This window comes from Periplaneta americana, chromosome 11 (assembly GCF_040183065.1).
Source record: "Periplaneta americana isolate PAMFEO1 chromosome 11, P.americana_PAMFEO1_priV1, whole genome shotgun sequence".
Taxonomy (NCBI): Eukaryota; Metazoa; Arthropoda; class Insecta; order Blattodea; family Blattidae; genus Periplaneta; species Periplaneta americana.
Genome location: NC_091127.1, coordinates 56,665,068 through 56,677,133, shown reverse-complemented (window position 1 = coordinate 56,677,133; position 12,066 = coordinate 56,665,068). Strand labels below are relative to the sequence as shown.

General features: G+C 35.4%; 1 protein-coding gene across 2 annotated transcripts in view; it reads right to left on the bottom strand.

The window, feature by feature from the left end:
- The window catches only part of LOC138709028 (RNA-binding protein 42), a 221,845-nt gene that overhangs the window by 78,426 nt on the left and 131,353 nt on the right, over positions 1-12,066 (bottom strand). The gene's annotated exons all lie outside the window — the stretch shown is intronic.

Here is a 12,066-nt window from a genome sequence, read left to right as displayed (position 1 = left end):
TGCTGCGAACACAATCTACTTTCGTATTAGTTAGAAGTTATATTAAGAGGAACCAAGCGAGAGAGGAAGGCAAGGAGAGAGAGGAAAGGAGAGGGAGAGAGTAGATTTCATATGAAAGGATTTAGACCCTATTTCACGAAATCTTACGAAATTAATAGTTCTCTTGCCTGATCGCTAAGTGATAGGATACCCTAGCAAACTTAAGAAAGTAAGTCAAATATTGCCCGTCAACATTCAAAACATAGCGCTTCCGTTCTCGAGTAACGCATGACGTCAATGTTCCACGCCCACTAACTGATAACGAGAGACGTGACAGAGAGGTAGGCCAGTTTACACTTTAAGATTGACCTGAAATAATATGCTAATGTTGTAGGAAGAGAACAATGCTACATTACACCATCTACAGTAAACCGTACTCCGCAGGAGCAGATTCATACTATTCAAGAGATTCAAGCCAAACAGTATTGCCAACTCGAGTCTTAAAAATCCGCTGTGAAGCCGTGCAGAAACCGCTAAATTGCTATATTGTCAATGTAAAATTATATTATTTTGCCGCTGTGAGTGCTAAAAATACCCGCTAAATCCCTATATCAGCAATACAAATTCCATAAATTTTACCCGCTAAACTAACGCCGAAAAACGCTAGATCTAGCGGGAAAACCGCTGAATTGGCAACACTGAAGCCAAAGGATTTGATCCCCGCTCCAGTATGATCGGTAGGAGCACTTGGTTTCTGCGCACTTTGAAACGTTAGTTACCGGGCTATAACTCGCGATAGAGAAAAGAAAAGGTTTCACAAAACAATTAAAATACTCTGTCGACAAATGTTAAAAGAATACTTGTGAACAAGAGAAATTTCCCACTAGATCCACACACTACTTTCGTGTTATCTAAAGGTTCAAACTTTATCGTAGTTTCCATTATATTATCAACAGAGAGATAGCCTCAGTGATGTAGGCAAATCCATTAGAGAACTCATAGCAGAAAAAAGGGAAGAATTAGGAAACGATCGAAATTTTGAAAATATCAGACAGACCCAAAGCAGTAAATAAAAATTTCTCTTACAATTCTTCCAAAGATAAAGATTGTTTTAGATATAGGTCTATTGATCGAGTATTGATTTTTTATAAGATCTCACTTACAAAAAATTGCAAAAGTATGAAGGACAATCTTACTTATAAATTAGTATAAACTATTACATGAAACTATAAAGAAAATTATCCTCTCAAGAATCAGTTTCCTCCAGACTCTATACTCTATAGCAGGGATGAGACGATATTACCTCCAATCATGATAGACGAGTTCGACCTTGATCACGAGCGCATAGCGCATTCACTGTAACGTAGACAACAGGGATTTACATGCACATGCAGCGAATAAAGGCAGCAATTATTACAATAACTTGAGTTACTAAATTTCTGGCTATGTAATAGGGCTAATTATTCAGTTATTTAACATGCATGTACATATATAAACAAATCGCAATGGGAAGGGTTTTTAGGAACAAAAAGAGAAATAGGAAAAGTTAATTGTATGTAAACCATTTTATTGTTAAAAGCAATTATTTATTATGTAAATACTTCACTTCATTGGTTAGGAGAAACTAATAGGGTCTACCTGCTCGACGTGTGTGATCTCTAAGTACTTTTGAGTATTTGTTGAAAAAATAATAATGGCAATATTGATTGAAATAGAGTATATTAATTGTGCGATTGTGAAAATGTAGTCCTTACTCTCCAGTCGTGATTATGTAACGAGTTTTCTTAGAGTGATTTGTGAGATGCACGTAACAAGAAAAAAACAAATTGATTAAATTAAGATATTGAGAGCCATCGTAATTTTTGGGGTCAATCATTTAAGGGGATATGTATGACTTTTAAAACTTCCACAATTTCGGCCAAAATTTGTGAAATTTAAACTATATAAACAGATCTATAATAATATCATCTGTACAAAATTTTGTGCAATTAGGTCTAATAGTTTTGAAATTATATTTTTAAGTATATTTTATATTGATGTTACTAAAAAAGCTCCTTGCATCAAAGTTTTCAAAATGTTTAGTTCATATTTGATAAAAATTCTGGAAATAGTTATTGGAATAAAAGTGAATTAGCATTTTGAGTTAGTAATAGTATAAGTTAAAGTGCAATCAAAGATAAAATATCATTTCTAAATTAAAGAAACACGTAGTCTAATAAAAGTAAATATCCAGAAACAAGCAACAAATAAAAGATCAATAATGCATTTAAAATAAAGAAATAAAAGGAATCTAGATACCTTCGATGTCAATTCCGAAATGAATTTATTTCTCTCTTCTCCTGAATAATGCCTATACTTTTTTCATGTTGCGTCTCATAATGCCGTTTTATGTTGCTTTTTTTGCAAATGATATATTTTTTACACAACAAACACTGGACTTCATCACCATGTTCGAAGCAAAAATATTGTATCTTCCACTCTTCCTTGAAAGCTTTAAGCGCTTCCGTTCCGTCATGATGCGCTGTTTTCTAAGATCTGTACATCCTTTAGCAATGTTTACAGGTATAAGAGCTCCGCGCGCGCGCAGCGGGCATAAAATAGCTCTCGCCCGCAAATATTAGTTACCATCGCAAGACTGCTCTATAGACTGTCAAAAAATCACATCGTAAATTCCACAGGGTTTAAAAGTCCAAGTGAAAAATTCACAACCTTACACTGACACTTTAAATAAACTCTGAAACAATCCGACCTGTAGGCTAGTTCAGACATTATCTCAGTATTTCCCAACATTCCCTTACAAAAAATAATTTCGACCATAATATGATAGAATAATTTCATCATGCCTCAACATCATTTTTGCTCGTTTACGGAAATCAATCTGAGCAGACAAATGGTGCTGATATGGCTAAATATGTTACAAGCCTATACCCAATTCCTACACACATTTCGAAAAATAAGTTGGTTATTGTCAAATTTAGTAAAATCCAGTTGTTGGTTTCGATATGTAAACTAGTGATTCTCAACCGTGGACCGTGGGCCGCTGCCCTCTGTGGGTCCGCAGAGCAGTTAATGCGGGAGGGACGAACATAATAATAATAATAATAATAATAATAATAATAATAATAATTATTATTATTATTATTATTATTATTATTATTATTATTATTATTATTATTATTATTATTATTATTATTATTATTATTATTATGTTTTAAAAGTTGATTTATAAAAATTTTAACATACGAATACTGTATTTTGCATGATAATAAAAACAAAATTTAATTATTTTCTTTTTAAATTGACACAGAATTTCATATTACTCTATTCTACATTCTTCTCTGCTGGGTGAGCACCTGTTCCATAGAATGGCCAAAACATGAGCAAATTTCTTCTTCGTGTCTCGAGCCAGCGCGCCACTAAATATGACGCCTTAGACCACGACGCTACAGCATAGCAATGTACTTCATGGTAAAAACGACTGAAAATATTTTTGTGCGAGATCGTGCGTATTTGCTTGCTTTCCGCACAAAACCAATACATGGTAAGTGTGAAATACCACATTCAGTATTCCCAACGTAACACACATAACAATTTCCCTATTCTTACCGCTTAAGTGCCATATTCATTTTACTGCTTTAGGCTTTTAACATATTATTTTTAGAGACGTTCAACATAGTAATAATTATAAATTGGAAACTTGCCACTGCAATTTCACCTAAATTGCACTGTTAATTATTGTTTTTAAATATTTGCAAAAATTAAGTAAACTCTACAACACCACAAAAGTTACTGCATTTGTAATGCAAGTAACATTAAGGAAGCCGTGAAAAAATCAATAAGATTCCAGATGCTGATGTTATTACTGCAATATGTTATATAAATAATATTGTTAAAATATTAAAATGAAAAATAAATCATTACATAACCTTACCGTTTGTTTTAAGTTCGCATTTATAGACTGGGGAAAAAAAAAGACAGACGTATATCACGGCCTGCTGGAATATAGTAAGCACAGAAAACATTTTATAGCAACAATGTTGAAGATAGATATTTTAGTTTTTAAAAGTTGCCGTCATTGAACAGAAACCAAGATGAAGATTTCATTGCAACCAATTAGAAATTCCTCTTTCAGGTATGTAATAAACGATCTTCGCACAAAATAATGTACGATACACGAGCGGTATGTTTGTTTTCTTGTTCTCGGAAATTAAAAAAGCTCAACTACGTTTCACTTTTTCAATCTTTTCCTCGAACATGAAAACATCAACATACCGCTCTTGTAACGCATATTACTATTAACAAATACAAATAAATTACAATTTTAAGTGTTTTTTATGCAAGTGGAAAAGTAAATCAAGAGAAGAAAAAATAAGAATTCAGGCATGCAAATTAAACTATTGTAGATAAAAGTCAGATTTATGGAGATGAAATTATAATGCTGAATCAAAGAGATAAAAAGTAGATTAGATGCATATCAAGAGGACTTCCTGAATGTTTCACAGCAGAGGAGGTAAATCGTAGGATAAGAAAAGATGATAAAGAGGAAATGAATATTTTTAATTAAACGGAGAAAAAAACTCGAGTGATAAATGGAAATCTCGCTTCTTTACTACAGATACCAATACAATTCCATAAATATTCTGGAAGCACAGTAAAAGGAAATGTAGGACGATGTTCTAGATATTGACAGAAACAAATTTTGTGGCTTCTATTCTCCAAGTAACCCTAGGAAATTACAACTGAATTTCTAGAGGACTCTGAACTGCCAATCAGATAGCTTCTTTTGTAAGAAATAACAAATATGTTAACAGTGGGTGGATCTTTCTCACATTGTCCCAATCAATATAGCATCGATAGTCAAGACGTTCGAGTGTGTAATATTCAATGTGAAAATGTTTACCGCTAGCTACCCGTGATGATAGCCAAAAATGAACGTATGAAAATCTATGCTATCAATATGACACACACATCAAAAACTTAAACACAATTCAGTTCTTTAATAATTTATCATGTTGCAAACGATATTTCATTTATCGTTCTTTTCCTTGAACTTACACTAAAAAAAACGCATAAATGAATTGACTTATCGTACCATACATATGAACTCAAATAAGAAGCTGTAATAAGTAGTTCCCTTGATTGTACACAAAAGGCATTTTTAGTGGATTATATGACGACGCTGTAACAACTACTAGGTTATTTAGCATCGATTTAACTGGTGATAGCGAGGTGGTATTTGGCGAAATGAGGTCGAGGATTAGCTATGTGATTACCTGACATTCGCCTTATGGTTGGGGAAAATCTCGGAAAAACCAAACCAGGTAAGCAGCCCAAGCAGGAATCGAACCCACACCCTAGCGCAGCTCTGGGTCAATAGGCAGACTACCTGCCGTTTAAACTACTCCTGTGGCTTTAAGGCATTTTCGTATAATCCAAAAAGCGAGATGTCCGAATTCATTGTACGGTTCAAGTAAATGACGCAAATGAGTTTGAACAAATTCACAAAAAATAGCTATTTATAAGTTTCAATTTGTTCTAACACGCATGGAAATAGATAACTTTAACATTAAAAGCATATTATTATTGTTTTATAATAAGAATCCAAGGATAGCTATCTTGACTGTCTTCGTGATCTGATAGCATGCTGGTTTCGAGATCTGGAGGTTCGGTTCCCAGACTCGTCTATCGGCGAATTTTTCTTCAAGAATAAAAGTTCCCTGAGTGTCTTACTTACTCACAAAGGGTTTTTAAAGAACCCGTAAGTTCATTGCCGCCCTTACATAAGCCCGCCATCTATAGGCCTGGAGTATCGTCGTAGCGCACAATCAGCACAGGGCTCCTCCTAACCTCCACATCACTTTTAACGACCTGACTGACAATCGCACCGTGTGCTAACTTCTGCAGGAAGATTGTATATAATTTTTAGTGGGTTATTTTACGATGCTGTATCATCTCAGGTTATTTAGCGTCTGAATGAAGTGAAGGTGATAATACCGGTGAAATGAGTCCCGGGTCCAGCACCGAAAGTTACCCAGCATTTGCTCATAATGGGTTGAGGGAAAACCCCGGAAAAAACCTAAACCAGGTAACTTGCCCCGATCGGAATTCGAACCCGGGCCACCTCCACAGGTGTGGATTACATATCAGTCATAAAGTCGTTATCGTTACGCTTGGATGTCATAAATGCCATACAGTTTTACATCTGATTTTTAAATGGTCTGCTTGTATGGTACTGTTAGTTACTTTCACAGTAAGTAATAAAATTAGAATATGATTCGAAATCACAAATACCTTCTAATATTGTCTATTTTCGTAACTAACAAAATAATATTAGAAGTAATTGATTACCATAATATATATATACATATTTTTTTTGTTAGGAGGGAAGGAGGGAACATCCCACGCACTACAACCTGAGGTCTATTGTACACCCCCCCTATACGGATGAGTTACGTGTCCACTGATCCTTTACGCGCACCGATCCCCTTAACGAGTGGTCCCTACAGCCAACAGATATACCACTCCTGCTTCGGCAATCCCCCCCCTCCCATAACGGTCCGAGGCGGAAGTCCTCCTCCGAGAAGGTCTGCCCCGGGATCCGTTGCAGAAGCTATCCATCATCACTTGAATACAAACCACGGAGGCCTGTCGAGAGAGCCAACAGCTTCGGAGGGCCGCCTGTAGAGCGATCTGAAAACCAGAAGAAGTAACAGGATGATGAATGAAAGGATAATAGGGGAGGAAAGGAAGTGGCGAAGATGAGTGGAGTTCCAGTCGCCTGATAAAGTTACCTGATATTCATCCATAGGAGTGAGGAAAAAACCTAGATCTACGAATAATTATTTTATGTCAATTGGTACAAATATTACGTATTTAACTGGTTTATTTTACGACGCTTTATCAGCTGCAATAGTTATCTAGCATCTGAGTGAAATGAAGGTGATAATGCCAGCATTAAGTTACCCCGCATATACTCTTGATGGGTTGAGGTAAAACCCGGAAAGACTGCAACTAGGTAACTTGTCCCAATCAAAATTTGAGCCGGGCCCGATCGTTTCATGATCACTCATGCTAACCGTTACTCCACAGCGGTGTACAACATCAAGTGAGATAATGATGAATCTCAAATCAGATTGCGAAACTAACTTCGCACGTGCACAGTTGAGAAGTTTAAGATCAAAGCGATTACGGACATCACCACCAGCGTGCGTCCACACTGGCAATTGGACGGGAACATAAGTACATAATTGCTATTCAGTCAACCAGCATAAACTGAACAGCACTGCTCTCGTGATGCACAATATTGAAACAGGTTAACAGTCTTCTGTATCAGCGTGTCGATTCTTAATGTTTAATAATCTTTATTAAAAATTATTTTGTTCTCCTTGCTAACACTGAAGATGATTGCAATATTCTGTACACCATCAGCACATTTTAACCTGGAAATTTCTACAGTAAAAACAAAAGCAATGGCTTTTCAAGGTAAAATGCCGCTCAGAAGTAAAATCTGTGTTGGAGACTCGATTTTGGAACAAGCAAGTTCTTTCAGATACTTAGATTACCATTGAACGCACCAAGCTGAACAAGACATACCACAGAAAATACAAAGTTTAAACAGTACCCTTAGAGTCATTAATCAAGTTTTAACAACAAATAAAATACAGAAACATACCAGATTGAAAGAATATCGTCGTTGTTCCTGCAATAACTCTTATGTGCAAAACATAAAATTTTTCAGTAGGAAGAAAAAAGCACATTTAATCATTCTATGTCAGTAGTACAGAAGAGATTGTGAATTCTTCCATTTTCGAAAGAAAGAAATATAATTTTAAATATAGGAGATTTTATTATTTGCTATATCACTATTTAAGTTATTTAATAGAACAAAAATCTGAAAATTGATAAATATGTCACACAAGAGTTATTGCAGGAACAATGACGATATGTAAAGTGTTGGCAAGACCCACACTTATGTACTGGCAGTGACGCTTGGATGATCCGAAATGAAGATGTACAACGCCTAACAACTGCTGGAATGAAATTTTAAGAACTGCCGGCTACAGTAGCTCAGATCATAACAGAAATGACCTGATAACAAAGGAATTAAACATAACCCATTCACGAACACCTCAACAATAACAGACAGAATTGGCTCCAGCATGTCAACAGGATGGATCGTTGCAGATTGCTTAGACAGATCCTCAGATACATACCTCGAGGGAAAAGGTATTTGGATCGGCACTTAAAAAGATGGAAGGAGACCGTGACAGGCAACTAGGCCTACTACTTGAATGGCTGATGATGATGATGATGATGATGATGATGATGATGATGATGATGATGATGATGATGATGATGGTGGTGGTGGTGGTGGTGGTTGTTAATACAAGTTCAACGAATTCATTTGTTACTTATATCATCACTACCATATCATCATAACCAGAAGCAGCAGCCTGTCAAGTAATGAGCTTACTGGACTGTTCCGGTCTCTCTCCATCATCTATCTTTATATCAAAGACCACTGATAAAGAAAGGGTCATCTTCTGCAGACCTCTGGAAAAAGAACTAAGAAAGACACTAGTGAAGTGCTTTGTGTGCAGTGTGGCATTGTAAGAGGCAGAAACATGGGCAATACGATGAAGTGAAGAGAAACGATTACAAGCATTTGAAATGTGGATATGGAGAATGATGGAGCGTGTGAAATGGACAGACAGAATAAGAAACGAAGCTGTGCTAGAAAGATAGGATAAAGCAATAATAATGCTCAGGCTGATCAAGGAGAGGAAAAGGAACTGATTGTGTCACTGGCTGAGAAGAAACTGCCTACTGAAGAATGCACTGGAAAGAATGGTGAACGGGAGAAGAGGAAATCAGATGATAGCATTAAGATACATGGATCATGTGCGGAGAACTAAGAGGTAGACGGAAAATAAGAATGATTTGAGAATGCTAAGTTTGTAGTGAAAGACTGTCCTTGGCAGAACACTGAACGTATGAATGAATGAATCTGTTCCGGGAACCTGGAAAAGTTCCATTCTAATGTGGTGTTGCAGCGAATTTTTCAGCTGTGAGAAGGGTTGCCAACCCTCCCGTATTTCCCGAGTTCTCCCGTATTTTCCCCTAATTTTTAACAGTCTCCTGGCTCCCGTATTATTCTTCTCTTCGAACATTTTTCTCCCTTATTTTTGCATAATGTACAAATTTTTATTCTAAACATTTGATTTTGCCGTGAATGCTGATTTATATGAATTTTGTTGTTCAAAAGACGCATTAAAATATGCAGTCTTTATAGAACGTAATTCTTGCCAAGAATGGGGTTTTAGTGCTCACTGGTTTAAAATCAAACAGTGTTAGTATTATAAATTAGGAAAAACTGGCTAGTTTTGTTCTAAGCATACCAAGTAGTAATGCTCATACAAAGAGGGTGTTTCATCTCATGAACAATAATAATTGGACAGATGTTCGAAACAGGAGCACGACACATCTAATCAAATCAGAGCTGAAAACTGCAGTCGACTTCAACTATTACGCGAGACAAAATCTGTCTCAAAATACTCTTAATTTAAGCCTAGCTGCCGAAGTGTAGAATAAAGTTGTTTTTCAGTAACTGAATCGAATAATTGTCTATTTTATATGTGAAATTTTGTTGATTCCTTAGTCTTCCGTATTTTCTTCAAAAAAAAGTTGGCAACCCTAACTGTGAGTGTTATTTTAAGTTCTTTGTCAATGTCTTCATTTCGTTTCTGGTCTAAAAGATTTCTGGTCGCATTTCTTCTCATAAATTTAATTTCAGTTGATATTATGGATCTTTCATCTTAAATGTGAATGGTATGTTTTTCGCTATCATATCAGAAGGTGTTTTTGTCAAAACTTAATAAGCCTTCAGTCTTGTGTGTTTTTTGCACCTTTGTTGTTTTGAAAACTTGGTTAATGACTTCGATAACTTTGTGTAATTATGGATTTTCAATACAGAATAACAATCTTCGAGATACGTATATAGCTCTTATACTTAAATAAATCAACTTGTCCCTGTATGAAATAGTGATTCAAAACTTTGCTTATGATAGTAATTTGCTTGTAAGGCCGTAACTTCAGTTTTTTGTTGTCCAGATTTTAATGTCAGACCACTGTGTTATAAATTATAATATTAAGATGGTGAATTGAGTACCGCACTACAAGTCATTTATTATATTAGCAAAAACAACTCATACCACATAGGTAAGCTTACTGTATATTATAGTTTCTTGAGAAGGAGAAAAGTTTAATGACGTAGTTACTTTTATACTTGGAAAGCACCATATTATTATTATTATTATTATTATTATTATTATTATTATTATTATTATTATTATTATATTAACATAATTCTAATTTTATCAAATCAACGTATATATCTAGAGGGACATCATTTTATTTTTACTAACATTTTTAATATTAACCTGGCTCTACCTTTAGAGAACCGGAAAGACAGATTGCTCCCCCTTCCACGACTGCAGTTCGATGATACTGGCGTAACACACAAACAAATCACTTTACTAAGTATAGGAGGGAAGAAAAATAGTTCATCCATTTACGTAAACTAGGAAATATCGCGATTTTGAGTTCGATAATTTTCATTAGGTTTTTCTTTAATCTTAATACAGTAATGTATTAAGAATAGTTGTTTTTGCTCACGAACTGAGTTAGCAATTCGAACGTATTCATTATGCAGTGTATATTATACTGTCTACAGCACATTAGCGTACAATATAGAGAATGAAGTTAAATTGAAAAATAATCATAATATGGATATTTAAAAACATTTTTGAAAATGGTGGCCGTTCATTTCGACACAGGCTTTAGTTCTTTTGTGCATATTATCGCACTATAGACTATTGCATCTAATTCCAATTGCCAGTTTCGTCCTTAGTACTAGTAACTCATGTTGAAATAATTCTGTACCTACTCTATAAAAGAGTACCTTACGTACTGTAAATTCAATCTTCACTTCTGCCCGACTGCACAGATAAAATTACTCAGACATGCTATCTACTATCCCTCCAAGTGGTTATGTCGCAGGATCGTAGAAAGGGGGAAAATCACGTGACAGTGAATTACTTAACGAGGTCCTTTTATTTAAGTTATTTTAAACAGTTGTATAATATTATGTAAACGTCCAATTCCTAACAGAAATTAATGTTTTCAGAAAAGAGCTAAGACAGCCCTGCTTTTACAGAGGGGCGAACAGAAGCAGGTGGAGGAAATAGGGATGCGACGTAGGCAAACGGACAGCACCTGTGCGAAAATATGATTCAATACTGAAAGCTCTTTCGTCACTGGAAAACGCGAACATATTTCTGGAACGTACTATACTAACTCAGTGCTGTTTACTATATGCGGTCTTGGATCTGTGTGTAGAGCACAGTTGGAACTTCATTAGTAGAAGGGGTGGGAGTGAAGTACATTCAAAAACTCAGGTACAATAAAATTGAACTAAAAATAAAATGATGTCCCTGTACTTTGTACTCTGAAAATGCTTGTTCTACGTCACAAGACGTAACTGGAGCAAATCCGACATATAATATAGTATTTCTTACTGTATCACCAAGTGAACAACAGCTTTGTGAATAACAGTGAGTGCATTTCGTATATGGTGTATCACATTAAGTCCATAATTCGTTTGCTTTACTGACACTCGAGACTTCTGCGGATTGGTATACATATTTAAACAATAATTATTTTTCCACATCTCGCGGCGTCAGTCATTTCCATATTTCTGGACTGCAGCAGAGTGACTACTGCAGGAAATTGTTTGAAAGGATATTGAGTCAAATTTTGAAGTAGAATGTTTGTCTTAATTTTTGTATCCCTCATGCAAAGATACGTATTCCATATAAATATTTCGCAGCGCAGTGTCCCTGAAATAATATTCGTTCTCTACATTATGTATACACATTACATAATTTCCAAGTAATACGTTTCTTCATTTTCTGATAGGCTGATTACCAGTAAATCTTCAAGTACTGCATTCAACTTCGTGTGATTGGAAGACATTCTGACATGTTAAAAACCGCCCACTAAACTGCACAACTACACTGCAAATATTAG